Below are 27436 nucleotides of genomic sequence, written 5' to 3'. Positions count from 1 at the left end.
GAGAGAAGTGACTGGCCCAGAGTCACCCAGCTAGTTTCATGGCTGAATGGGGATTTGAACTCGGGTCTCCTCGGTCCTAGTCCAGCACTCTAACCACTACACCTCGCTGGCTCTGCACGCTACACCACGCTGCTCTAACATGCAGTTAGACAAGCAGACAACTTCCTTGCACCACCTTCTTCCATGCCATTAACTGCTTGTCCTGCAGTTTCCTTTTTTGACAGAGTATTATCATATTTATTCTCTCTGCAAACCTGTGGGGTATTTAGACTGAAAGATAATGAGGTGATCTTCTCTGGTACCCATGAGTTTTGGATGAGGCTCGACCCGGATTTTCCTTCAACATCCCAATCCTTGATTCCATCTGATTGACTCTCATGTGTTCCTTTGTGCCACTCAAACACTTAATGTTCCATTATACTGCAATTCTTTTGGCATACCTACAGACCCCACCAACAATGTAATTTTCTTTACACTGTGTCTGTATCCTATATGCTTTCCTCAAGAACCAGTACATCTGATTTACTTTTCCTTGGAAGAACAACATAGGGCTGGTTTCAATATGTTGCTGAGAGCACAGCCCTTGTAACATTTTCTGAAGACCTCGATATGCGTTCCCCATACTAAATCCGTACACTAAATACTAACAAGTATCTGGAGCACATTCAGAACAGCCATTCAGATTACCACATAAGAAACGTCAGGGGAACATTGGGACACTCATGGGTTAAGTTACAATGAGTGCACTTTTGGTGTGTCCACTTCCTAATCATGTGGGCTGGTAAAATATCATCCATACTGACCTAAACAGTCTTTGGGCACCTTAAAAATCAACAGTTTTACTGTGGCATCAGATTCCATAGATCAGAGCCACTGATCTGACAAAATGGCTCTAGGTTTGACACAACTGCAATCCTGTAGATGTTTACTCATTAATACTGTGTAGTTCTACTGTATAGCTTGCTCCCTTGTAAGTGTGTTTAGAATTGTTGCCCAGACCTATTACTCTCCACAGTGCCTCTAGGCACTTTATTCTGCTTGCAACAGACTAACATGACCGCTGCTCTGAAAGCTTTTGTCCAGATTTGGTTTTGTCTTTTGAGTCCTGTCCTATGCATTTGTACTTAAAAGTAGGAACATAGGAAGCTGCCATATATTGAGTCAGACCATTGGTCTATCTAGCTCAGTATTGTCTACCCAGACTGGCAGTGGCTTCTCCAAGGCTGCAGGCAGGAATCTCTCTCAGCCCTCTCTTGGAGAAACCAGGGAGGGAACTTGGAACCTTTTGCTCTTCCCAGAGCAGCTCCATCCCCTAAGGGGAATATCTTATAGTGCTCATACTTCTAGTCTCCCATTCATATGCAACCAGGGTGGACCCTGCTTAGCTAAGGGGACAAATCATGCTTGCTACCACAAGACCAGCTCTCCTCTCAATACCCCACAAGTAAATCCCACTGATCTCAGCAGGTCTTAATCCCAAGTAAGTGTGTTTAGAATTGTAGTTCATTCATTTTCTAATTTCTGGCTTTTCACAAACATTAGAAAACCTGACATCTAAATAAATGTGTTTTTAATGTTGTCCACATGATACACAGGCCATAGAGGATGTGGGTCATGTTTTATTATATTTCAATTTTTATAGGGACTCTCAAGAGATATTAATTTTACCCTTGATAAGGTTATACCAGGCAGAGAAGATGAAGTCTATATCTCATTTCTTTTGTCAGATTATCAAGCCAAAGTTACTTACAACATGGCTAAGTTTTGTCTAATAGCAATGAATATACGGCAACATCTAGTGACTAATGTAGTGGAATAATTTGCCATGTCATTGTATATCTGTTGTATATCTATATTATTGCTATGGTAACCGGTGTGACATTATGTACCTTTATTCATGTTTCTGTAGTGGTCAAAGACTGTAATAAAGTTTATCTACAGTTTTTAATGTACTGCACATAGTTTAGCCAAATAGATTGGAGCATATTTGCAATGCACATAATCAGAAGTTATGGTTGATAAGCACTGGTTTAATTAATGCTTGAACTTTAGGGTGGATGAAAAGGAGCTGTGTCTGGACTACACTTCCCAGCGTGGTGTAGTGGTTAGAGTGCTGGTCTAGGACCGGGGAGACCCGAGTTCAAATCCCCATTCAGCCATGATACTAGCTGGGTGACTCTGGGCCAGTCACTTCTCTCTCAGCCTAACCTACTTCACAGGGTTGTTGTGAAAGAGAAACTCAAGTATGTAATATACCGCTCTGGGGTCCTTGGAGGAAGAGCGGGATATAAATGTAATAATAATAATAATCCCCAAGCAAAAGCCATTGCAGCTGGGGATTCTGGAAATTGTAGACAACAACATCTGGGAACCCCTGTTAGAGAGAATCCTGCCCCCCCCCCAAAAAACAACCCTAGAAAATGGCGGGGGGATTTACATATGAACAAAGACCCAGGTTAGAGTAGTTACTCTTGTCTTGGTTGTTAACTTTTGTTTTTTTCAGCATCCCTAGTCACAGGCTCAAGTAACACATGCACACCAGGGATAAACTGCAAGATTTTGTTGTGGGTCCATACTTGTCTTTACAGTATAAAGATTGTGAGTCAGCATTGAGTATTAGTGCTGCACTAGAATTATATTCCAATCCCTGCTTATCCATTAAGCTCTCTGCACTCTGTAAAAGAGTCCTCATTGCACACCGGAAATACGCAGTACTATGTGGAGTTAGTTGGGAGTGTCTGCCTCTACATGGTTTCAGAGGGCTAGTGCATAGTGTTTGACTTTGGCCACTCCAAGGCACAGCCGTACTGCTTTACATTGTTTATATACCGCTTTTCGACAACAACAAAAGTCCACAGAAAAGGAGGTTTCCTATCCCCAAAGGGTTCACAGTATTTAAAAATACACACACACACGATAGACTACAACAGCCGCTGGAGGTATGCTGTGCTGGAGTTGAATAGGCCCAGTTCTTGTCCCACTGCTTACTATAGAGACAATCACTACTTTGAAAGTAACATCTTTGTCCAGTTAGCAGGAGTGGAGTATTATGTCATTTAGCTTTCATGTATATGACAGATACAAGTAGGTAATGAGATACAAATACAGAAAACTTTTCCTTGGGATATAATGAGGCATGACCTGTTTGAATAACAGTTGTGGGAACATTCAGTAGGGAGAGAAATGGATTAACAACTAATGAGCTATAGCTAATGAGACATACCTCTACCTGTTGTGTATTCAGTGAGATAGATGGACATGAGCTCCAGAAATATAATTCTGTGGTTACTCTGTAGTGGCAGAACACATCTGGATGTTCATTTATATTAAGTTCTTTATCTGCAATCATTTATTTCTCTGCACAAAACACTTTATAAGTATCAAGTTCTTTTAATATTAACTTGATTTTCATCACCTTGCAACATCTACTAATAATGGCAGGATTTATTTATTTTAAAATGTAATTATACCCCCAAAAGAGCACTCAAGGCAGCTTAAAAAGAAATAGAATATAAAAAATGTATCTTTGATCAATTGCAGCTAGTTATTTTTATTAAATCATAGCATATCAATTTATTTGTTTGTTTTATTTTATTTTATTTTGAAAAAGGGAAGAGGACGAGCAAAATGAGTCAGGTCCACACAAACTCTTGATGGAATAAATGTCTTAGTAAGTTTGTGCAGACAACCATTTATTGCAGGCACGGATGGCGCGGGGAAAAGGCAAGATCAGCTTAACTTCGGTGCTAGGTAAATTGATGGAAAGCATACTTAAGTACAAAATTGTTCAGCTTAGAAGAAGAGGCCTTGCTGGAAGAGAACCAGCATGGCTTCTGCAAGAGCAAGTCTTGCCTCTCTAACCTTTTGGAGTTCTTTGAGACTGTCAACAGACATGTGGATAAAGATGATCCGGTTGACATAGTATACTTGGACTACCAAAAAGCTTTTGATAAAGTCCCCCCGCCCCCCAAAGGCTCTTGAGTAAGCTTCACAGTCATGGGATAAGGGAACAGGTTCATGTGTGGATTGATAACTGGTTGAAGGACAGGAAACAGAGGGTAGGAATACATGGACAGTTTTTACAATGGAGGGAAGTAAGAAGTACGGCCCCCTAGGGATCTGTACTAGGACCAGTGCTCTTTAACTTGTCCATAAATGATCTAGAAGTTGGGATAGGTAGTGAAGTGGCCAGATTTTCAGATGACACTAAACTATTTAGGGTAGTGAAATCCACAACGCATTTAGAAGAGCTCCAAAAAGAACTCTGCAAACTGGGTGAGTGGGTGACAAAATGGTAAATGCGGTTCAATGTAAGCAAGTTCAAAGTGATGCATTTTGGGGCAAGAATACCAACTTCACATATAAGCTGATGGGATCTGAGCTGTCAGTAACTGACCAGAAGAGAGATCTTGAGGTCATGGTGGACAGCTCGTTGGAAGTGTTGACTCAGTGCACAGCTGCTGTGAAAAAGGTCAATTCCATGATAGGAATCATTAGGAAGAGGACTGAAAATAAAAATGCTAAAATTATCATACTCTTGTACAAATCTATGGTTCGGCCACATCTGGACTACTGCGTACAGTTTTGGTCACCGTATTTTAAGAAGGATATTGTAGAACTGGGAAAGGTATAGAAGAGGGCAATTAAGATTATAAGTGGCCTGGAGTATCTTCCTTATGAAGCTAGGCTACAGCATCTGGAGCTCTTTACTTTAGAAAAGAGGCAACTAAGGGGAGACATGATAGAAGTGTATAAAATTATGCATGGAGTACAGAGGGTAGACAGATACATTTTTCTCCCTCTCTCACAACACTAGAACCTGGTCATCCCATGAAAGGGAAGGCCAGGAAATTTAGGACCGACTAGAGGAAGTACTTCTTCCACGCAGCACATAATTGATCTATGGAATTCTTTGCCATGGGATTTGGTGATGGCCACCAGCTTGGGCAGCTTTAAAAGGGACTTAGACAACTTTATAGAGGACAGATCTATCAATGGCTACTAGCCTGGTGGCTGTGGGCCACCTCCTGCCTCAGAGGCATGACGCCTCTCAATACCAGTTGCAGGGGAGCAACAGCAGGAGAGAGGGCATGCCCTCATCTCTTGACTGTGGGCTCCCCAGAGGCATCTGGTGGGCCACTGTGTGAAACAGGATGTTGGACTATACGGGCCTTGAGCCTGATCCAGCAGGGCTGTTCTTATGTTGTTAAGATTGAGCTTATCTTCCCATCAGACTATTACGGTTGACATGTGGGACACGCCGCTCACATGCACACTTGATCCGCACTGCTCTCTTATAAAAAATTGATAAGCTTTTTGCACCAGACACAGTTTCTGATCACTTTTCTATGTAGAGCACATTGCAGTAATCAAGTTGCCAAATTAGCAAGGCACATATGATAGTAGTGAAATTCCCAATCTCTTCTTCATGCATCTGTGCTGAATGTATCTCTCCTTGATTGCCATAACCTCTGAGCTGTTTGACAGCACAGCCAATAACACACTGGTTCAGATGGCCTGCACTGTAGTATCACATAGAAACAAATAAAAATATATTTGATTTTGAAATCTATCATGGGGAAGTAGCAAAAGGACTTGTGATATTTTCATTAATTATAAAATCAATGGTGGATTGCAGTAACCTGGGCAATGAGCTTCTGGGGATGAATTTCATATGTAAATTTAGTCAGCTCAGAGAATTATGCAGCAATTAGGTCTGGATAGGTTCACACAACTACAGTTTTCCCACAGAGGCTTCATCGTGAGACTTATTTTGAAAAGTCCATCTTGCATTTACACTCATTGGAATGTCCTTCATAATACTTGCAGACAACAGTCATTAGAAATATTTGCCCATGATTTACTTACAAATTAAGTGAATTGAGATGTTCACTTTCTTTTCCTCCAGAGCAAATCTTGCCCCTAGTTTTCTGCTTTTACAGAGTATGCTCTGTAGATAGTGACTTTTGTAAAATAATTACAGCCCGCCTGTTTACAATTTACTTAGAGATTGGCAAATGTAAGTTAGAGCTTCTGCAGTCCTAACTCAAAAGCCATAAAATACATTGAATCCACTGTGGTTCTCTGGAAGCAGACAATAAGCTGGAATGCTAGCACTTTCAGAATTGACCAGGCTTCTCTTTTTTACCAGCTCATAGTGATTTCGTGACTGGCTTAGCAATCCCAGCATAATAGCACTAAATAACGTACCTGCAAAAAGCATGTCCAGCAGAGTTTAGGCTGGGAGAAATGATTACAGTCTGTGACCAGACATCTGAGCAATGTTCAAGTCATGATACATATAGCTCCCAGTTGTAGTCAGTGGCTTTCCCTTGGGCCTTTGCAACTTGCACCATGCTTCCAAACCTTTAACCCTGTTCCTTCAAACCACAATGCAAAAGCTAGCTAATTGCTGCTACTGTTTGTTAAAGAAGAGCAGAAAGCTACTTTCCGTGCCTATAACCTTCAGCAGTCTCAGTCCTCTGATACCCACAGCTCCGGACCAAAATAAAAATGTAACTTGAGGAGCTGAAGAAGAGGAATTTGTCTCTTATGGTCTCTTTTCATTCCCCCCTGCACCCAAATGTAAAGATACCAAGGGGAATAATAAACGTCTGTGTTCTCTATTTCTCTCCCAGCAGTCTTCCCTTATTGGGCAGGGTATTGGGTTGTGAGGGCATTCCCTGTGAGTGTGAGCCACATATGAGGAAACGTGATTCAGGGAGAATTGGGGCTGATTAATGTTATTTGTATCTTTCTAAAGCAGTATCTAGTGCTTCTTTAAAGGAGGGATGCCTCTGTAGCTAGAAGTTCCCCGTTGCCTGTACTGCAGGCAAATGCTTTCTCTACCAAGTGTTTCCCATTCCACAAATTTCCATTCCCAGTGATGGTATGTTCTGTATGTATGGATACTGCTAATTCTTATGACTAACCACCATGGTGATTAAATTTATTAATTAAATATTACTCCTTGTTAAAAGTTATCATAGTTAACCAAGCACTAAATATACAGTATAAAAGAATTTGTTGAGGCATCAAATATGATTAATGAATTCATCATCAATATCATGAAGCAGTTGTCTAACACACACACACACGTTACAGAATGATTTATTGTATAATTATTTCATAAGTGTAAGATATGCCTTTTAAACCAGTCCTTACCAGAAGCTGTAACAAATTAGTGTTGTGTTAACAACTAGATGTGACAGCTTTTTTCTACAGTATAACGTAATAGTTTTTGTTGGAACATTTTAGCCTAACAACTATGCCCTCATTTGGAGTAGAAATAAATGAGGTTAATGTGGTTTTCTAAAATATATTAAATAGCAAGCTATTCCAGATAAACACTGATGCAGGTTTTAACTAAGTAGGAAGTACCATCCTGAGGCCCGCCAACTATCTTGTGTTATGATCCTTCCTTATCTTCCAAACTGCACAGGGATGAAGAAAAGAAAAAGCCAAAGAAAAACAACAACACTGGAGCTACTGTATTGTTGCCACTTATTTTGTTGCAGGCGTCTGTGCAGGGGCGTAACAAGGGAGGGCAGGCAGGGCACGTGCCCTAGGCGCCAGTTTCAGGGGGGTGCAAAGTGGCGCAAACCACAAAAATTTTTTTAAAAAAATTTTTTAATTCTCCGCCTTCAGCGGGGGGCACCACCATGCTGCCAGACGGGCTGCTGCTCACCACTGCATCCATGTCACCATGGCCCGCACCCCTCCACTCGGGCATGCGCAACCCACAAGTCGCGAGATCTCTTGAGTTCGGGTGAGTGGTGGTGGCACGGGCGGGCGGGTGCTGTCTCCTACCATTGGCTGGTGGAGTCGGAGAGAGCGTGCACGGTGCCCCACCAGAATCAGTGCATGCCTGCCTGCCTACACGACACACGAGATGGCCACGTGGTTGGATAGAGGAGAGAGAGTAGCAGTGTGCTCCGTGCTGGTCGGTTGTTTCTGTGCTGTGTGTACTGCACAAAAATAACAAGCGTTCTACCTGCAGTTTGTGAGCCTAAAGTTGTAACTATTGTTTGCCTGCAAGTTACTTTCTGATAGCAGCAGACAAAAAAGGGGGATGCCGCGCCCCCTTTCTTCATTAGGGTCTGTGCTGAGCTCATGGTGTCTGGAGTTTTAAGTCAGACAAAGTGGATGGCCACGGAAGGATCGGCATCTGGCTTCCATTAGCTTGGGTAAGATTTGTTCCTCTGAGTTGTTCTGGCCACCAGAACCATAGAATGGAAGGAGGAGACTTCACAACGTTTTCCCCCATAGAGGAAAGATGTGCTGTTGTTTACCCCTAACACTGCTCACGAAGCAAACAGTGGTTAACCTCAAAGTCTTTCTTTAATAGCTCCTCTCCTGGCTGGAGATGAAGAGAGTGCAGCATTTTGTATTACAAACGCCCCTCCCCCGCACCTTAGTAGTCCTAGATTTGGAAGGACTGAGGCTATAAAAACTCCTAGAGTGACAATAAGCACTTATCCATTGAGAGGTCTTTTTGCAGCTTGATCCTGTGTATGTTGTTGTTTACTAAGAAGTAAAGATTTTTTGTTGTTGAGGGGACTAAGACATATACTACCAAGTAAGTGTGGGACACCTATTGCCAAGCAATAGGTGTGCAGCTTTAGTGTGCTGCCTCTTCTCATCATGACTCCCTAGAGAGTTTCCTTGAGCCGTTTGGATACAGCCCTCTCCATAGCACCTCTGCTCTGCAGTAAGAGAGCCTCTCTCCCCCAAGCTTGCTATCAGAGGGAATGGTTATATTTTTCCACCACTGGAGGCGCCATTTGGATTTTATTTTATTTTGCGATAGGTACCAGAATGTATGCGTGCGGGGCTGTCTATCTTCCATAGTAGCCCTCCTCCATTTGAAAGAGCTTCATATTCAGATAGGGTCACTCTGTGCCCAAACTCCTGGATATACACTAATCCCCTACACCTAAGCGGCGTCTGACAATGTGGCCTCTTTCAAGGAAGAGAGAAGGGGCAGGCTTTGCCTATAGCGAGCTCCCCACCCCCAGGACCGTTGGCACATACTGCGTGAGCTCAGTTCCCACTTGGCTGGCCGTTCCATTTGATTGTCCTCACAATTGTTTGTCTTCTGTCCCTCGCAGAAACTCCCCGTTGACAAAGGCATATTGATGGGAGAAAAGGGTTTGGTCTTTGCAGTTTAACTCCCACTGATATGTCTGCTAATTGACTCCTTTTATTATGGTGGGGAAAGAGATTTGAAACGCGGGAAGTGGTGTTTGTGCAGGGAGAGCAGAAGAGACTCTTCCGATTTGGCACGCTTGCTTGCTGGCTGGATTTATTTATTTATTTTACCTCAATTTAATATTGGGAATCAAGATAGGGGGTGCAGGTGATTCCCTGGGGGAAGGAAGGAGGGGGTGGGCTGCCTGTTTGGAGAGAGGGGGGGTTGATAGAGTGGATTCCCGTGGCTCAGCTCCACACTGAAATATTGTCCTCCATCTCCATGACATAAACACAGGGGCAAGCCTGTGATCCTGGCGCCAACTTCAGCGAGGGGAATGCGACTGAAAAGAGACGTGGGTTCCTAAGCGGGTGTGTGTGTATGTGTTGTGGCTTGCGGGGGGTGTCTTACTGTAATTAGAGATAAATCCGCCCCCCTCCCATCCTTTCATTCCTCCTGATGGCTTACTTAGCAGAGCAAATAGTCCGGGATTTTGTACAAATAAGTCCCAGATCAGTTACTGACAGATCTACCAAGAGGCAGCTAAAGGAATAATGACTGGCACTCGCTCCTTTCTTCTCCTCCCCCGCCCCTGTGTTGTGTGTGTTGTGTGAATGAATGCAGCCCCAAGAGCCCTCTGAGACCCACTCCCTGCCATGCTTTGGCTCTTAGAGCCATCCGTTCAAGCAGGGAGGATTGCACTGTCTGCAGCAGGCTGAGGCTGGCACTTCAGCCCCTCGCCTTTCCATTGCTCACTTTCCCGCATCTACGCAGAGGCGTATCTAGGGAAAATAGCGCCTAGGGCAAGCACTGAAATTGCACCCCCTGTCCAAACATCTGACACCCATCTTTCAGATAACTTTACGATAATATCAGCTGGAAAATACAAGTCAAGCTCGTTAATCTTTGAATATTTCAAAAACTATTTAGCAGTAGATGTAGCCAGACCAAAAAATGCTGGAAAACTACAAATTTCAGTATGCTGGGGCTCATGAAATACCCAAATACTATGTGGAGGTGTACTTGGAACACTAAACAGAAGTGCCTGTCTAATTCTCTACTATGCATTGTAGCATCACTATTACATAAGTTTTAAAAATCAATGGAGAATTTGACTTTTCCCAGATACTCTGAAAATAATTACAGGATATGCAGAGTAAACTGTGTCACTGCTTGGAATATATTCTAGTCTTTCAGAAAGACAGTTAAAATGAGAGAAAGAGAGCAAGAAACTCCCAGTGGGGCTTAATACTAAGGATTTCACACTGATTCAAAGACAAACGCACCATTAATAGCCATATGATTAAGACATCACATTTAACTCACTTATCACAAGAAGCAAAGTAAGAGCAAATGAATACAATCCTAGCTCATAAGCTTCAGCTCAGAATTCACAAGCCCTGGTTCTCTGTACATAGTTTCAAACTGAGTATGTGTACAGTGACTTATATTATATTAAATTTAAAATTATTTTTTTAACTGTAGCCCCTTCCGGGGCTTCCTAAAGGCCGTGGGGGGTCTGCAAAGGTCCCCCCTCCCCTCACTGGCCTCTAAGGCCTCACAGGGACCGTTTGAGCATGTGCAGTGGCCATTTTAAAATATAATTTTAAAAAAAATTGCCGCTGAAAACAAAATGGCCACCGCACATGCTCAAATTGCCTCTGTGAGGCCTGGCATGGCCTAGGGCCATTTGAGCATGCACGGTGGCCATTTTGGTTTTGGTGGCCATTTTTCTTTTTTCTTTTTCCATTTAAAAAAATGGCGCCCCCTTCAAGTTCCGCCCAGGGCATGTGCCCTGCCTGCCCCACCCTAGATACTCCCCTGCATCTACATGCCATTTACAGTTACCAGGAAGGATGCCCCCTTTCATATCAATTTTCTGGTTCACTGTGCAGCAGCCTGATGAAGCAGTTGTGATCTCAAAGTGGTTGGAATTGCTGATATTTATAAATCTTCTCCTCCCCCCTTTGGATGTTCATGAAAGTATTTGAATGTCCTTGATTATCAATTTCATTCCAATGTAATTTCCCCTAAGGCAGGGGTTCTCAAAATTGAGTCCCCAGATGTTCATTGTGTTTGGGATGATGGGAGTTGTAGTCCATATTCATCTGGGGACTCAAGCTTGAGAACCCTTGTGCTAAGGAGAACATTTGCAGGATCAGGTATCACAAGAGTAAATTAGAAGCAAGCACAGCATGGGAATTTACTAAGTGTGGATGCTGAGAGGTCTATCAATGGCTAATAGTCATTTATATATTACTTTCCCGCCCCCATCCCTAGTGCAGGCATGCAGCAGGCTGGCAAGAGCGAGGCGGTGTCTCCTGCCTGGGCACGTGCACGCATACACACTCGGAAGCTGCTTAAAGTGGGGAGTCAGAGGAGTTTTTCTTTGCCTGGCCCCTGTGAGGTCTTTCTTTCTTACTTGTTTCTTGGGTTTGTTTATTTTTTAATGGAAAAGTATGTGAGTCAAGATATGTACTGTCACCAACATAAACACGCCTACACAAGAGTCCGGGTGTATATAAGGACCAATTTGTTTGTAGTGATGTAAAACACACACACACACACACACACACACACACACACACACACACTGAACAGTTAAAAGCTCTCTGGGTGATTTTTTTTAAAAAAAATAATTTAGTATCCTCCCCCTCTTTTTAAAATATCTTTTAGCCAGACGAGAGGCAAACTGGGAGATCACAGACTTTTTTTTAAAAAAAAAAGTGTTGGTTGTGCCTGTCAAAGACTCTTTTGTGTGTTATCTATCTATCTATTTATTTGTGTATCAGAGAACCTATTGTCAGCTTAAGTGTTTTTGCCTGCCTCTGTGTGTGTGTGTGTGTGTGTGTGTGTGTGTGTGTGTGTGTGTGTGTGAACTGATCTACCTCAAAGGACTGAGCCTCTTGTAGAGCAGAGAGCAGGTGTGGAAGAAGTCTGCAACCTAAAGGAAACACAGGCTTTGTAGCACAGGCTTTCATGGACTAGATGAAGTGAGCTCAAGTCCACAAAAAACTTAGGCTACAATTGCCATGTTAGCTGCAAGAGACCTTGTTTCTTCTGAAATAGTTACTTAGCCAGTGAATTAAAGCAATTTACTTCTCATATACAAGCTACATCTACAGTAATAGTGTCATCAAAAAAAAAAAAAAAGGAGATGGGTATAAACAAAATCAGATAAGGAAACTATGGCAGAGGGCACCTTCTGTCTTTACACAGCAGTAAGCACAGGGGGGAGCAGCGTCCAATCTAAATTTCCTGGCAAGAATACCTGAATGATTGTATATATCCCATGTAATATGGATCAGTGCTGGACTAGGACCGGGAACGGGGGGCACAATTTCAGTGCTTGCCCTGGTGCTATTTTCTCTAGATATGCCTCTGCATCTGTGTCTCTTAAAAATGGCTTGTATCATAGAACTGGGGGGGGGGGATGGGACCTTAAAGGTCTTCTAGTCCAGGGCTTCTTAACCTTGGGCCCCCAGATGTTGTTGGATTACAGCCACAAAGGCCATGTCTGGGGATTCTGGGAGTTGTAAGTCCAACAACATCTAGGGGCCCAAGGTTAAGAAACCCTGTTCTAGTTCAGCCCACTGCTCAGTGCAGGAATCTGCTGCAGCATCCCTAGTAAATTGTCATCCACCCTCTGTTTAAAAACCTCTGGTGAAGCTGAGCCTACCACTGTGCAAAGCAGACTCTTTCCACTCTTGATCAGCAATTGTAGTTAGGAAATTCCTCCTAACAAGGAAGGAATTTGCCTGAATTTGCTTCCTACTAATTTTGACCCATTGTTCCTAGTCCTGTTCTCTGGACTTTGCTTAGCCTCCACAGGTTTGAAATACTGCAGAAACATAAATTCAGAGAGATGGGCCCAGCTCATCATGGATTCACTCAGTCCACACTGTCAGCAAGCCAGTTCAATCTATTGGCTTGGAAGTGCATTTCCACTCGTTACCATCTGTGAGGATGGCTGCTTGAAATACAATCAAGGGAAGAACTCTGTTCCACATGGCAAATCACTAGAATGGTGTTTTTCTCTTACCCCATAGCAAGTTTTGTTGTGATTTCCCCCCAAAAGGTGGATTTGCAATGGCATGATGAAATCAACAAAACCACTTGAAGAACAGCTTTGTGCAAACAGGTTGTTAGCACCACACTTACATATTTGATATCTGCAGGAATATTTGCTTGTGTGAATCAGGCTCTGAAGTGCTTGGGTTTAATTCTGGGTGGATTTGTTTAACCATGTAGCCCATGTAACTGTTCAGAATGTGTTCAGAATTCTGATCAGACTCAGGGCAAAACAGAGACCGTATTAGAGCAGCCCAAAATTTCTGCTCTATTTTTCTGCTTCCTTTCTTCCCCTATCTAGTAATGCAAAAAGTGGGATGTGATGTCTTAGCACTGCCACAGTGAATAGATTTACCCATCTCTTCACTCAAGTGGCAGGAAAATTACAACAAAAAGGTGTACATCAGATTTTTTTTGTTGTTGTTAGCACTTGGCATAACAGGAAAGAATATATATGGGTGGAATTAAAAGCTGCTTATCTTGATGGTTGCCAAATACACATGCCTGCCATAACCTCTAGCAAGTCAAATGTCAATTCCATCCATTGGTTTCAGATAGACATGACTCAGACAGGGTGTTGTTGTTGTTTTTTAAATCATGTTTAGTTTTTTTAAATACAGTGTGTAGATGCAAATCCTTTTCTCCCTTATAGTAACTTCTTTCTGTGGCAATCTTTATGGATCTCATGCTCCTGACTTGCTCTTAATCTGTATTACTTTTGCACTGAACCTGTATCAGCAAAGACACTGAGGCTATTCACATGCACTTGCAAAGCCAGGCTGAGGGAGCCTAGTCCAGTTTTTCACAGGTGTGTAAACTGCTGGGATCGGGCCTGATCCTGGTGGCACCATGGCGTCAAACACGCCTATGAAGCCTCCCTTTAAAATGAGGTTAAGGGACCGAGCGCTCCCTTAACCTTGTATTTACGATCATCTGTCAGCAGACGTGGGGAGGGGAAGGGGAATCCCCATGATGCACCGCACACTCGTGGGCCAACATGTCCCAACACCCTGGCCCTCAGAGCAGCAGTCAGTGATCGTATGAGTGGGCAATCCCATCTGCCCAAAGGCAAGGACCTGCTCATCTGCAGGGGAGGTCAGCTTTTCTAGGCTTCCTGCCCTTGCCCTATCTCTGATCATGAGAAAGAGCTCACTGTTTCAAGCCTTCTTGTTACATGTAAACAAATCTAGCCAGGGTATCCTCCTCCTGTGCTTGTGTTGTCAGTGCCTGTTCATCGGTGCTCCTGTGAATCTTGCATGAGTCAAGCACAGCTAGAAAAAATATATATTCTACAACGTACCAAAGAAGAAATAATCCATTTTGGAAGTGTGGCCAATTGCAATAGACACAAACGCCTACAAAATCAGGTTACACAGGATCACTTGGTTTTATAATACAACAAGATTTGAGTAAATGGCTATAAGAAGATTGAAGGCTGAGGGTAAGGGTCTGTGTCCTTATGCAGCCGTGTTAAATAATTTGTTAAGGGCTATCCCTGTCTAAGTGCCTTCCAAAACTTTAATAAATCCCAAGGCACCCAAAGCATCGGGCCCAAACCACACATTCAAACTATGTTTGAAGCTACTGCCAAGAAGTACTTGGTTGCAAACTGAATTCTGACTGAAGAACTGATACTTGACTTAAAAGAGTCAGAAGAGTCCTTTAACTAATCATGAGGAGATTCTCACGATCCACCAGAAGTGGGCTAAGGGAGCCTAGCCTGCTTGTGGAGGATCGTGTGCTGCCATGGGAGCCGGGTGACTCCCGGCAGCAAACCCTTTTCATTCCCCCTCCTCTTAGATGAGATTAGTGGAGCAAGTGCTAGCCCCGTCTATTTGATCATGTATTGCCGTGCTGTGGCAACACACGAGAAGACCCCCACCGGGAGGCTGAAACAAGCCTCCCAGCCCTGGGAGTCTTTCCAGGGGCATGCTTATTTGTGTCCTCACAACAATCCTGTGAGGTAGGTTAGACTGAGAGATACATGACTGGCCCAGAGTCACCCAGTGATTTTCATGGTTGAATGGGGATTCAAACTCAGGTCTTCCTGGTTCTAGTCCAACACTCTAACCACTACACTATGCTGCCTCTTGTTATGCACTGTGAAAAGCTATACTGGACTTTGTGAAATTCACTGGGCTAAATTCACTCAGGGAAGTACTTCTTGACTAGAGGCATGTACATGATGGTTAATTGCTGCGTGACACAAATTCAGCAGATGTGTTGCATTTCCGTGGTGAGTAAAAAAAGAACTCCACCAGTTGAATGTATCCCTATTATTTTGCCATTAAATCCACAGAAAGAAAAAACTGAATTTCTGTATGAAGTCACATATGTTCATGCACATAGACAAAAATAGGATCCCCTTGTCAAGGTGAACACAGGCAATTCCAATATGCATTATTATCTTCCTTATCCCTAGCCATAAGTATTCAGCTGACTACAGACTTCTGCATGTCTGAGATTTCCACACAGCGTCTGCAGGGTTCTAAGCTTCATAGGGAACTTTTACCTCCTATATTGCTAAGCTACTCGAGTGATTTATCTCTGGGAAAAGAAAAGAAAAAGCCAGCAACTGGAAACTACAGTAGCATCTGGTTTTTTGATACTATCATTGCTAGAGGAGCACAGGGGGCTCTTCTCTACAGCTGCACCAGGTAATAGCCTTCAAAGCAATTTCAGGAGGCTGGATGTTTGACTTGCTGTGCTGAAGTATTAGGTAGGAATTTTGATTTGTTAACACTAGGGCAAAAGAAAGAAAGGCCGATGAATTCCCAGTGATACATTCAAGAAAGCCAAATGCCAGACTTTCAGTTTGTCCTGCACCTCAGAATCAAAATGTGAGATAAAAGAATTAGGAAATCAAAAAGCTACATTATAAACCTATGTTTTATAATTGTGTAAACTACAGTATGCATTTTATTTTTTGAGAAAAGTGTACTATTTTAAAAATATTTTAATGTATCACTGTTATCACCACAGGTTTTTTCCCTACTTTGTAAAACTCAGTGTTATATGTAATAACTAACTGACTTAAAACCATTTGAAATTATATATTTCTTATGATTAAGAGCACATAGATCAAATGTGTTGGCTAATCATTTTTGTGTAATAGATTGTTCATAGTATCTACCCTTTTTTATTATTTTAGACCTTTCTTAAGTCTCCCTGATAAGTCAGGGAACTGCAGCACTGTTGTGTGTCTTAGACCCGCTCAGGAGCTTTTGATACTGTTAACCATGGTATACTTCTGCATTGTCTTTGTGGATTGGAAATAGGGCATACTGCATTATAGTTCCGTGTTCACAGTGTATGCCAAGATTCCAGGAGGCAATAATGGCGACTTCTGCTCCATCTCATGATAACTGCCATATTGTAGGACATTGTAGAACTGGAAAAAGTGCAGAAGAGGGCAACCAAGATGATCAGGGGCCTGGAGCGCCTCCCTTATGAGGCAAGGCTACAGAATCTGGGGATTTTAGTTTGGAAAAGGGACATGATGGGGATGTATAAAATTATGCATGGAGTAGAATGAGTGGAAAGAGTGGATAAATGTGAAAAGAGACTGCCAAAGACCAAGACACAGAAGAAAGCAAAATGGATGTCAGAACAGATGGTGGAAATTGCCAAGAAGAGGAGAGAAGCCAAAGTCAAGAAAGATCAAGACCTCAGGAAGGAACTTAATAGGGAATTTCAGAAAGCTGTTAGAAGAGACAATGAGCAGTACTACAGTGATATCTGTAAAGACCCCGAGGATGGAAATAGACATGGAAAAACATGAAAAGTTTTCCAAAAGGTCTCTGAACTCAGAAGGAGGTTCCTGTTGGAGCTAGAACCTTGGCAGTATCAGCTCTCTGCTGCAGTGTCTCATAGTGGCCACTGTGAGGGTTAGAGTCATGGATAAAAGTGCTGGACACCTTCCCTCTTTGTTCTTCCAGTGTTAGTCTCCATTTTGTCCCTCCAGAGATGGCTATTTGTTTTGGTCTCTCCAGACATGAGCTCCAGCTGAAATAAGCTGCAAGCGCTTTCACATTTGTTTGAAACCTTTTCTTTAAATAAATCCTTGTAGTTCTTCAGTACTAAAGAACTGTCTCAAAACCTTTTGCTTTGCTGCTTTCTCACCAAACTGGTTCTGCTCTGTATTTGGGGACTGAACTGCCATTCTTCCAGTACAGTTCCAACCTAGAATTGGTATGTTAAGGGATGCCAAAGGACAAAGAGTAACTGATTCAGAGAAGATCAAACAGAGATGGAAGGAGTATACTGAAAATCTGTTCAGCAGGGACATCAACGTCCAAGATACTCTAGAAGATATTCCCCACTTGCAAGAACCTCTAGTGCGGGAAGGTGAAGTTAGATCAGCACTCCGGTCATTACCAAGTCGGGAGGCTACAGGAATTGATGGGATAGTTACAGAAATATGGCAGGCAACAGAAGAAGAAACAATCAAGGCTCTAACCCAGGGTTTCTCAACGTGTGGGTCCCCAGATGTAATTGGACTTCAACTCCCATAATTCCCAACCAAAGACCACTGGGGCTGGGGATTATGGGAGTTGAAGTCCAATAACATCTGGGGACCCACACGTTGAGAAACCCTGCTCTAACCAAACTATGCCAGTAAATGTGGAGAATGACACAGTGGCCAACAGATTGGAAGAGGTCAGTCTACATACCCATACCAAAGAAAGGAGACTTAACAGATTGTGCAAACCATCACACAATATCCTTAATTTCACATGCTAGTAAAATAATTCTCAGGATCATCCAATGCAGATTAGAGCCCTACGCGGAAAGGGAAATGCTGGATGTTCAAGCTGGTTTCAGAAAATGCCAAGGAACAAGAGACACTGTTGCTGATGTACACTGGATAATTGAGAAAGCCAAAGAATACCAAAAAGAAGTCAATATGTGCTTTATTGACTACAGAAGAGCCTTCAATTGTGTCAACCATCTCAAGTTGTGGAATATCCTTAGGAAAATGGGCGTTCCAGAACATCTCATTGTTCTCATGAGAAACCTATACACAGGACAAAAAGCCACAGTCCAGACAGAACATGGTGAAACAGACTGGTTCCAGATTGGCAAAGGAGTAAGACAAGGCTGTATACTTTCTCCTTATTTATTCAGTTTATATCCTGAACATATACTGAGAGAAGCTGGATTGGAAGAAGATGAGCGTGGTTTTAACGCTGGAGGAAGAAACATCAATAACCTGCACTATGCTGATGACACCACTGATAGCTGAGAATGCGGATGATCTGCAAGCTCTAGTAATGAAAGTCAAGGAGCATAGTGAAAAAATGGGACTTCGACTAAATGTAAAGAAGACTAAACTAATGACAACTAAACCAGCCTCAGAATACATAATGAAGACATTGAAGTGGTGGAAAACTTCTGCCTTTTAGGATTGACCATCAACAAGAAAGGATCCAGCAGTCAAGAAATACTCTGTAGACCAGCACTTGGTAGGGTTGCAATGAAGGCCTTGGAAAGGATATTTATATGCTGTGATGTGTCTACACCTTCCCTGTGACACTGTATGGATGCGAAAGCTGGAATTTGAAGAAGCAAGATAGAAAAAGTATTGATGCTTTTGAACTTTGGTGCTGGAGAAGACTTTTGAGGATACCATGGACAGCCAGGGAAACAAACAAATGGATCATAGAACACATCAATCCAGAATTTTTACTCAAGGCACGGATGACCAGGCTCAAACTATCATATTTTGGACACATTATGCGAAGACCCAGCTCCCTTGAGAAGTCCATCATGCTGGGAAAAGTTGAAGGAAAGAGAAGAAGAGGATGACTAGCAGCAAGGTAGATGGACTCGATTACAACAGCAATGAATGCACCACTGAGAGACCTCAAAGACACAGCAGAAGACCGATCATCCTGGAAAGAATCTATGTGGCCGCAAAGATTTGACACTGACTTGACAGCACTTAATCAATCAGAAAGAGTGGACAGAGAGGAATTATTCTCCGTCTCTCACAACTCTAAAACCAGGGGTCCATTCATTAAATTGATTGCCAGGAAATTTAGGACTAACAAAAGGAAGTACATTTTCACACAGCACATCGATTGCTTTAAAAAGGGGCTTAGACACATTCATGGAGGACAGGTAGATCAGTGGCTACCAGTCTGTAGGCTATAGGCATAAGGTAATAGGGTAAGATTCAAATATTGTGTAAGAGCATTATCTCTTTTGCATAGTATGTTTTACAAACTCATAAAAAGTCTATCAGATTGAGAACTGATGTCAGTAGAGATCTATGTGGGAAAGCAGTGGAATTCCTAAAAACAACACTTGCCTTCTGTGACTTGCTGATTTCTCTTCTTGACATTTGAAATCACAGCATTCTCAAAATTATATTTAAGAAATGTATAATTTTTACTGGGAGATTGTTTTACACAGAACGGAAACCAGAATATTGTTTTCTCAAATATTCTCTAGCAAGCCTTATGTTTCAAAATGTTATATAGTATTAATGCAACCTAGCCAAAATCTTCTGATTAAGAGCAGGGGAGAAATCTCGTTTTAATGTTTAACTAGTCGCATTACCTGCATGGCATGTGGAATTTGGACAGTACTTATAATAATGGCGCTTTCAGAGAAGCCTACAGAGGTTAATGGAAGGTAAGAGATTAATGAATAAGCTGCGGGTGGCCAAGAGATATCGATTTTGCACATAAATATTTCTGGATTTGTTTATTTAGTAAAGTAGAATTATGGTGAAATGATATTTTATAGCACTGGTAAAGAATATACTTTACCAATGCTTTAAAATATCCTGTAATTGATATTAAAATATCACCATACTTCATTCCATAAGGGAATGTAAAAGATAGCATTGTACTTAAAGAAGCTGAAACCCAAATTACAGCCAACATTTCTGGCTAGATGACTAACTTGTATGCAATCTATCTAATTCAGGATTTCTAGCAGAAAGACAGCATAATTATACATCTAGATATTTGCAAAGTGGCACTATATTAACTGGTTTTGTTTAAGGTTCATTAAAGCCAGTAGCAATGGCAGTCTTAGTGTGTCCAGACTGTCACTTATTGCATTTCATTGACTGTGACTCATTGCATTTTTATTTTTCCTTCACTATCCAGGTACAAACCTGACATTTGTCATATACTCGCCTTCCTCTTATTGTTTTGGAAGGTCAGTACTAAAATATTTTTCTGTTAAAATAAATTGGACCTGAACTCTTGTATTAAACTACACGCTGCTATTCATATCTGTGGGCAGAGCTATGATACAGAAATAAGAAATTTCAGTAACAGACACTAGCAAAGTTTTTATAGTGCAGATATGCAGGTACTAGCACAATTTCAGTGTAAAGTTTCGTCTGAATACATACACACAATGAGTGTCTGCAGTATTCATCTTTCTAAAAAGTATATCTTTCCATATTGGTTCCTTTAAACTTAGATTTCTGATTTCTGAAATAATTACAAAAGTACTTTTTGAGCACTTTTGAAGAGTATAAGACAGCGGGGAGACACCCATTACTTAGCACAAATATAGCATTGAGAAAATTGGAAGGCTTCATCTGCTTCATCTCCATAATCCCTGTGTAGCATCAAGATAGTTCCTTTGTTTTAGGTAGGTCTAGATTACATGAACACTGGCTTGCCTAAGACCACCTAGTGACCTTTCAGCTGAGGTAAGCTGTGAATTGGCAACTGTAGCACAGCAGCTCTTATGCACTGCATAGACAGGATTTTCTGCTCAAAAATCCAATCTACAATGAAGCTGTATGGTGTATTAAGGATGGGCAAGGCCTTCTAAGGGTAGCCCCTAACTTTGTAACTCCCTCCTTCACAAGGTTCATGTCCTGCCAGTCCTCGAATTTCAGTAAAGTTCCACTCAAGACAATCAAACTTCCCACTAATTTTCATAGCTTTATTTTTACATCCAAGACACGCAGTGCTAACTCACTCTTGGAGGCTCACTTGAAGGTTGCATTTCAAATAGAGATCAAGAGGTGAATTCTTGATGATTGTGAATTGTGGAAACATGATTGCTAGATGAAAGAATATGTGGCTCTGCTAACCATGAAACAGTCCAGGCAGAGCCATCATCTTGCTCTCTGTAAGTCTGGGATACTAACTAAGAACAAGCGGAGAAGCTGCTTACTCTAGATTGGCTGAGGGAGAGGAAGCTGTCCAGGTAAATTCCTGTTCACATAACCAGATGTTTTTGAGTGATTCAGTAGTATAGAGTAAAGACCAAACCACACAGCAATATTACACAGTGGCCACCTTCGGACATAACACAGAACCATGGGTCCGCTCTCCAATCCGAATTCAGACTAAATGGAGAGCTCCCTCTCTGCAGTCTTGCTCACTGCAGCGAGAAAGTGAACTGGCTGCCAGGGTTTCCTTCTTTACTGACAGACAGTCCCAACAGCCAATAGCAGGGAGAAGCTTCCTCCCTCAACTCTGGTTGCAGAAGGGGGAAACTGCATTGCCAGAGTTGGGACGTAACTCTGGCACACCAGAACTGGAGTTAAAGGTGCACAAACTTTATTCAGACCAAAGATACAAATTGGAGTCCAGCGAAAGAAACTGCAGCTCCATTTATTTGCAAAACTGCAGTTGCCCGCATTCAGAGGTGCAGTTCCCGAAACCGGAGATGAAGGGCCCTCTGGTCTTGTGTTACGGGCAAATGCAGTCACTGTTTCTAAAAAGTGAATACATAGCAACATCACTCTCCAGCCCGCATGCATACTTAAACCAAGATACTCTGGTGGCAGAACATATACTGTTCTGTCTCTTCCTGTTTTCAAGAGAGTACTATACTAAAAACCCATTTGTTCCATCAGATCTTTGGAAAATAAGAATGAGAACTTATTGACCGAGTCTGTTGTAAGCATTGGTGGTTTTCTATTTCTGTAATGTTTGATTTATTTGTTGATGTTTAAAATTTGTTAATCCGGGAGTGGATCCTTTCAAATCAACAATAGGTAGAGGATATTTGCTGTTCCACCTGCAATTTAGTCACTATTAACAACAGCAATATTAATTTCCTTCTCATACCTGATATACTTGCTGTAGGCTCCAATGGGGATAGAATGACTGGTGATTGATTTAATGCACTGGGTCATATACAAGCAGTATCTTTTGATCTTTTTACATGAGTATCAGAAATGATACCATGTCCATATTTCCACCAGAAGTTCTCCAAACCCAGTTTATTAATATGAAGGCCATGCCTATTAGAAAACTGCAAAAAAGAGCAATCCATGGGGTCAGGGAGCTAAATCACCTTCCAGATGAAGTGAGGCTCGATCATTTGGGGGTTGTCAGTTTAGCGGGGGGGCAAATAAGGGGAGACATGATGGAGGTTTATAAAATCATGAATGGTGTGGAGATAGTGGATAAAAGGTTTGTCTCCCTCTCTCGCAACTCTAGATTCAGAGGTCATCCCACAAAATGTATTGGGAGGAAATTTGGGATGGACAAGAGCAAGTACTCTTTCAAAAAGCAGATAATTAATCTATGGAATTCTCTGACACAGGATGTGGTGATGTCCACCAGCTTGGATGGCTTTCAAATATATTTCAAGTCAATTGGTGGTGGTCTTGATGGCTATAGCCTACCTCCAGTTCACAGGTAGTTTACATTTGAATATCAATTGCAGGGCAGCAACAACAGAAGACAGGGTCTGCTTTAATGTTCTGCTTGTGGGCTTCCCAGAGGCATCTGGTGGGACACTGTGGGGGAAAACATGTTGGACCAGATGGCTTGATCCACCAGGGCTGTTCTTATGTACTAACAAAAAACCAGGTACAATGTTCCAAAATAAATAAAAATGAATAAGTAATAAGTAACATAATTATTTTTCCAGATAGAGATTTTGTGGAGGGCGGGTGGAGAGAGACTAAAGGCAAGAAAATAACCCATATTGTATATGCTTGGAAGCTGGTTTAGTCAAAATTAAAATGTAGAAAAATTAAATTAAAAAAGTAGAAGCTTTAAGCCTAACTCCTAGATCATGTCACATATCTCTTCACACTTATCGTCATTCCTCACCAACTGCAGGTTTCCCAATCGCCCTTTTAAGCATCTGCAATTGGGAAACTGTGGCAGGTCTTGCCAACCGCGACCTGAGTATCTGAGGTTTGGCAAAATTATGGGGCAATTTGGTTTATTTTTTGGTTTTTTGGCCATGGGGGGGGGTCAGGGGGTGACTTTCAGAAGTCAGGAGGTGATTCCCCCCCCCCCCCTATTTTTTTTTAAACTGTATTTTACAGTCTTTTAACTACTGTGATTCCCCTAACCCTCCTGTTTCCCATTGGTTTTAATGCCTCACCAACTGCGAGGTTTTCCCGGAACGGAACCCTCGCGGTTGGCGAGGGATGACTACAAAGGCATAGTTATTGTCATATACTAAAAAGCTGGAAAAGCTGGTTCCCTGTGGTGTATCATTGTGTTTGATCAAAAGCAACAGATGAGTTATTAACATTGGCTGGCATCCTGATTAACAAAGCACTCGTGGAAGGATGTTGCACTAGCACAAAACTAGCCAGATGTGCTCACACTTGTGTTCCAGAGTAGTGTTGCACTACTGCAAGCGTGCTTGCACTTTCTCAATAATTGTGCAACCTGTGGCAAAAGTTGCTTTAAAAGGGAACTTTTGTGTGCAAGAGAGCTCAACTTAATAGCGCAATTCAGCAAATTCCTGTTTTTAGCACAGTATTTTTCTTTGTGCTCACACAGTTGTGCTTGTTATGCATGCACTTTGTTAAGCAGGATGTAAGCCAATAAAACACACTGATAAAAATAGAAATATTAGTGCTTCCGGCACAGTTTCAAAGGGACAGGACAGCACTCATAAAAGCTATAGTGTTCTATTTAATATGCCTTAGTTATCTATGAATCCCACTTCATCTCAGTGTGTGTCCAATCCTATCTATGTTTGAGTCAAAATGCCACCACAAAATGCATCTGACCCAAAATAAAACAGAAAATACCAGATGCTACAAGGAAAATACCATGTGTACTTTGAATGATGGATGATGGGATTAAAGCAGTATAAATAAAGCAGTATAGCACCAAGCACTATACTTTCCCATACAAATTCTGAACAGAGGGTTGTATTTTAACTAGAGGGTTGTATTTTAACGAGCAGAAGGAAGATCGTGGAAGGGGACTTCTCCCTTTTCTCCACTGCAGCCTCCTGGAAGTTTTTCACACCTGGCTTTTAGTTTGCATCTCCTCTGGATTGGAGCTGTGCATTCACATATTGGTAAAATTTACTTCAATGTCTCTATGAGCTATCAGGAAGCACTTCACACACAATTTGGGTTTTTCATTGCATGTTAGAGTGTAGCTCAGTTTATATCGGGTGAAAAAAACCCAAATCCACTTTTTGCATTGGTTTTTGGGGACAACTTCAAACTTGCAGTAAAGCTTTGCAGAAAACCCACAGCAAAGCCTGCTCTCTGGGAAAACTCCTGGACAGTTGCTCCAGGGTGTTTTCCAGATTGGAAACTTCAACAGTGTCACTACGTGCCCATTAAGTATGCTTCCGTATTGCCTGTGTATTGACATCACTGTCCCCGTGCTGTCAGCAAAGTGCGGTTCAGATTTCCAATGCTGCCTTTTGGGTTTTATTGAATGGATATGAATATGAATCAATTTATTACAGCCAAAGGCCATACAAAGAACATACAAAGATTAAAACAAGATTAAAAGCAAAATATGCCAGCAGTAATATAATAAATAATTATCAGGACAAAACAATAGCTCCTAAGAATTAGATCTTAAACAGGATCTTAGTCTAATAGCGACATAAAATAATTTTGCCACCACCTTAGTAACCTCATTATCTTGATCCTCAAGACAAAAATTCAAATAAAAGAAGTCAGCTCTTCCTGGGAATTGCTCTAACAGAGGGAATATGAGTTCTTTCCTAGTATCAGAGTACAGGGAGCAATATAACAGCACATGAGAAACTGTTTCAGGGAGGCCTGCACCACAAGGGCATAGGCCAAAATCTGGTTTTATTGCTGCATTCCAGTTCTACAACATTGTAAAAATAGCCGTATTTTCCCTTTGTAGGGTGTTTTGCGCAAACTAGAAAAGACTGCTCCCCCTGCTGGAGGCTTTGTGCAACACCGTTTTATTACATTGTCAATTCAATCCCACCAAGTGAAAGCATTTTATGGAGGTTGTAGCTGTAATCTGGAAAGCTCCCTGGTAGTCCCCTGGGGACCCTTGAGAATAGGGTTGCATCGGGCATGGGTGCTGGGGCAGGAAGGATTCGTCCAAACTGGAAAACAAGTTAGGAAAGTGCCTTCCGTAAGCTTGCTTCTGCTTGGCATACAACCCAATATCTAGAGAAATGCACCTGCGTTTTATTATTAGACACAATCAAGTATCTAATATTTGCTATCTTCCTGCTCCGCCCTGGACTTCTACACAATTGACACTTCATGAGTAGCTGTAATGTTGTACGCATACTTTCACAGGCTGAGAAAGAAGTAAGCTCAGTCTTCTCACCTATTAGCTGCTTGTCATCAACTTGATTATTCTAGAAACACATAGCAGATGTAGCCTAGTTTGTTTTGAACAATCTTCAAATCCATTTTCACCTCCTAACACATTTTCAAAGCTTGAATAACTGCTTGAGCTTTACAATATCTCTGTAATTCAACTTTCTATGGAAATCTTTTAGGAAGGACGCTCCTGCTTTTTTGTAGGGTATGTAAAATATTGTTATGGAAATTAACTTTTTTCAAAGGTGTTTTTCAGTATACCATAATGAGAAATTGGTCCAAGGAGTTACCCTTATCTTTGATGACACAACAACCTCTTCTCCCACTCTCACAAGAGTGTCAGGCCACGGGGGCTCTATATTGAGCCAGGCTGCTCTATGAAGGAAAGCCATAGGGAAGGGTACCTAAGTAACTGCACTCCCTGTCTTGGTGACTGCCGCCAGGTAGCTGTCACAGCATTCCCCCTGCCAGCCCATAAGCCCATGTGGACATGTGCACCCTTGCTTGGGCCCTGAAACGGTGACCCACTTTCCTGTAGTAGCAGGAAACCAGGGCTCCCCTCTCCCACATTTCCCCGTGGCGGGATATTTGCATACGAGAGAGAACACCCTCGTTAGGCCCATGTTCTCTCAAGAGCCTGTCTGTGAGTTTTCATCCAGGCCCTGAAATAGCCAGCTCCTGACATCAATCTTGCCTATGCCACTGTCTGAAGTTTATTTTATTTATTCGTGTTGCCAAAACAAAATAGATTGATTAGGAATTTGATATTAATTGAACATATTTTATCATTTAGAGTATTTATAAACAAAAATGTTATCAAAGCAGTTTACTTAGCAAAAGCCTTGTGAATATATGATACGGTGAACAGGTTTACTTCAGGGCGCTAACAAACCTGGAATCCAGTGCGCACACATGCAGTCCTCTGCACAGTTCTTGCATGAACAAGTTGTATAACTCTGAACCTTGGTTTTCCTTGTCTCTAAAAATGAGACTATGGTTAAAAATGCTGACACAATTTGCTATTTCTTAAAACAATACAAGAAATTTAAAAAAAAAATTTTGGCATGGATTTAGTGTCTAGTCTTGGGTTCATCAGTTTCTCATCTCTAAATTGAAAATCAGTTGGTTTTGATTAGCTCTGCTGGGCATTTAAAGGCATTTGATGTCAAAATCCATTATTCTGTAGATGTGAAGGTTTTTAGAAGCTGCCATTTTGTGATGGTCCACTGTCCCATTTTGTGACCGGTTCTGCCTCCGCAAGGCGCTATTACATGTTGGTAGTTCCCAACGCTCTGGAAAATAAAATAAAATAAAAGTAGGGCCCAGAATCCTAAATTCTGCCATGTATAAATTGTGTAAGATTTTATTTCTGAAGTAAACTCCAATTATTGTTAGGTCATGGAAGAGACGTACTTGAAGCCCCCAAGGCTTAAAAATTGAAACTGGCTTCTAAATTTTGGGGCTGGTTCCCAGACCCCAAGACAATATTATTGTCAGGATCCTGCTGCCGCTCCACACCTGTTGGAGGGATCTGGCTACACTGGCGGACCCCTTTTTTAATGTGCTTGGATCCTGCAACTTCGGCTACATATAAAGGCCGGCTGATAATGAGGGCCCAGACTGGGGAGCACTACCCAAGGAGAGGGAGCTCAAGGAGC

At 41.9% G+C, this 27436-nt stretch overlaps 1 protein-coding gene across 9 annotated transcripts in view; it reads left to right on the top strand.

The window, feature by feature from the left end:
* Positions 1–27436, top strand: part of STS (steroid sulfatase) — a 275517-nt gene that overhangs the window by 1516 nt on the left and 246565 nt on the right. Inside the window, exon 1 of one of the 9 annotated variants that reach the window (XM_053310054.1) lies at positions 19874–19900. The exons of the other annotated variants lie outside the window; for them this stretch is intronic. The gene's annotated coding sequence lies outside the window, so the exon portion shown is untranslated. Of the gene's footprint in view, positions 1–19873; positions 19901–27436 lie in introns of those variants that run through there. 9 annotated transcript variants of the gene reach the window in all.

The sequence above is a fragment of the Hemicordylus capensis genome, chromosome 3 (genome assembly GCF_027244095.1).
Source record: "Hemicordylus capensis ecotype Gifberg chromosome 3, rHemCap1.1.pri, whole genome shotgun sequence".
In the NCBI taxonomy this organism is placed as follows: domain Eukaryota; kingdom Metazoa; phylum Chordata; class Lepidosauria; order Squamata; family Cordylidae; genus Hemicordylus; species Hemicordylus capensis.
The sequence above is the reverse complement of the archived record's forward strand: the minus strand, read 5'-3'. Positions and strand labels throughout refer to the sequence as shown.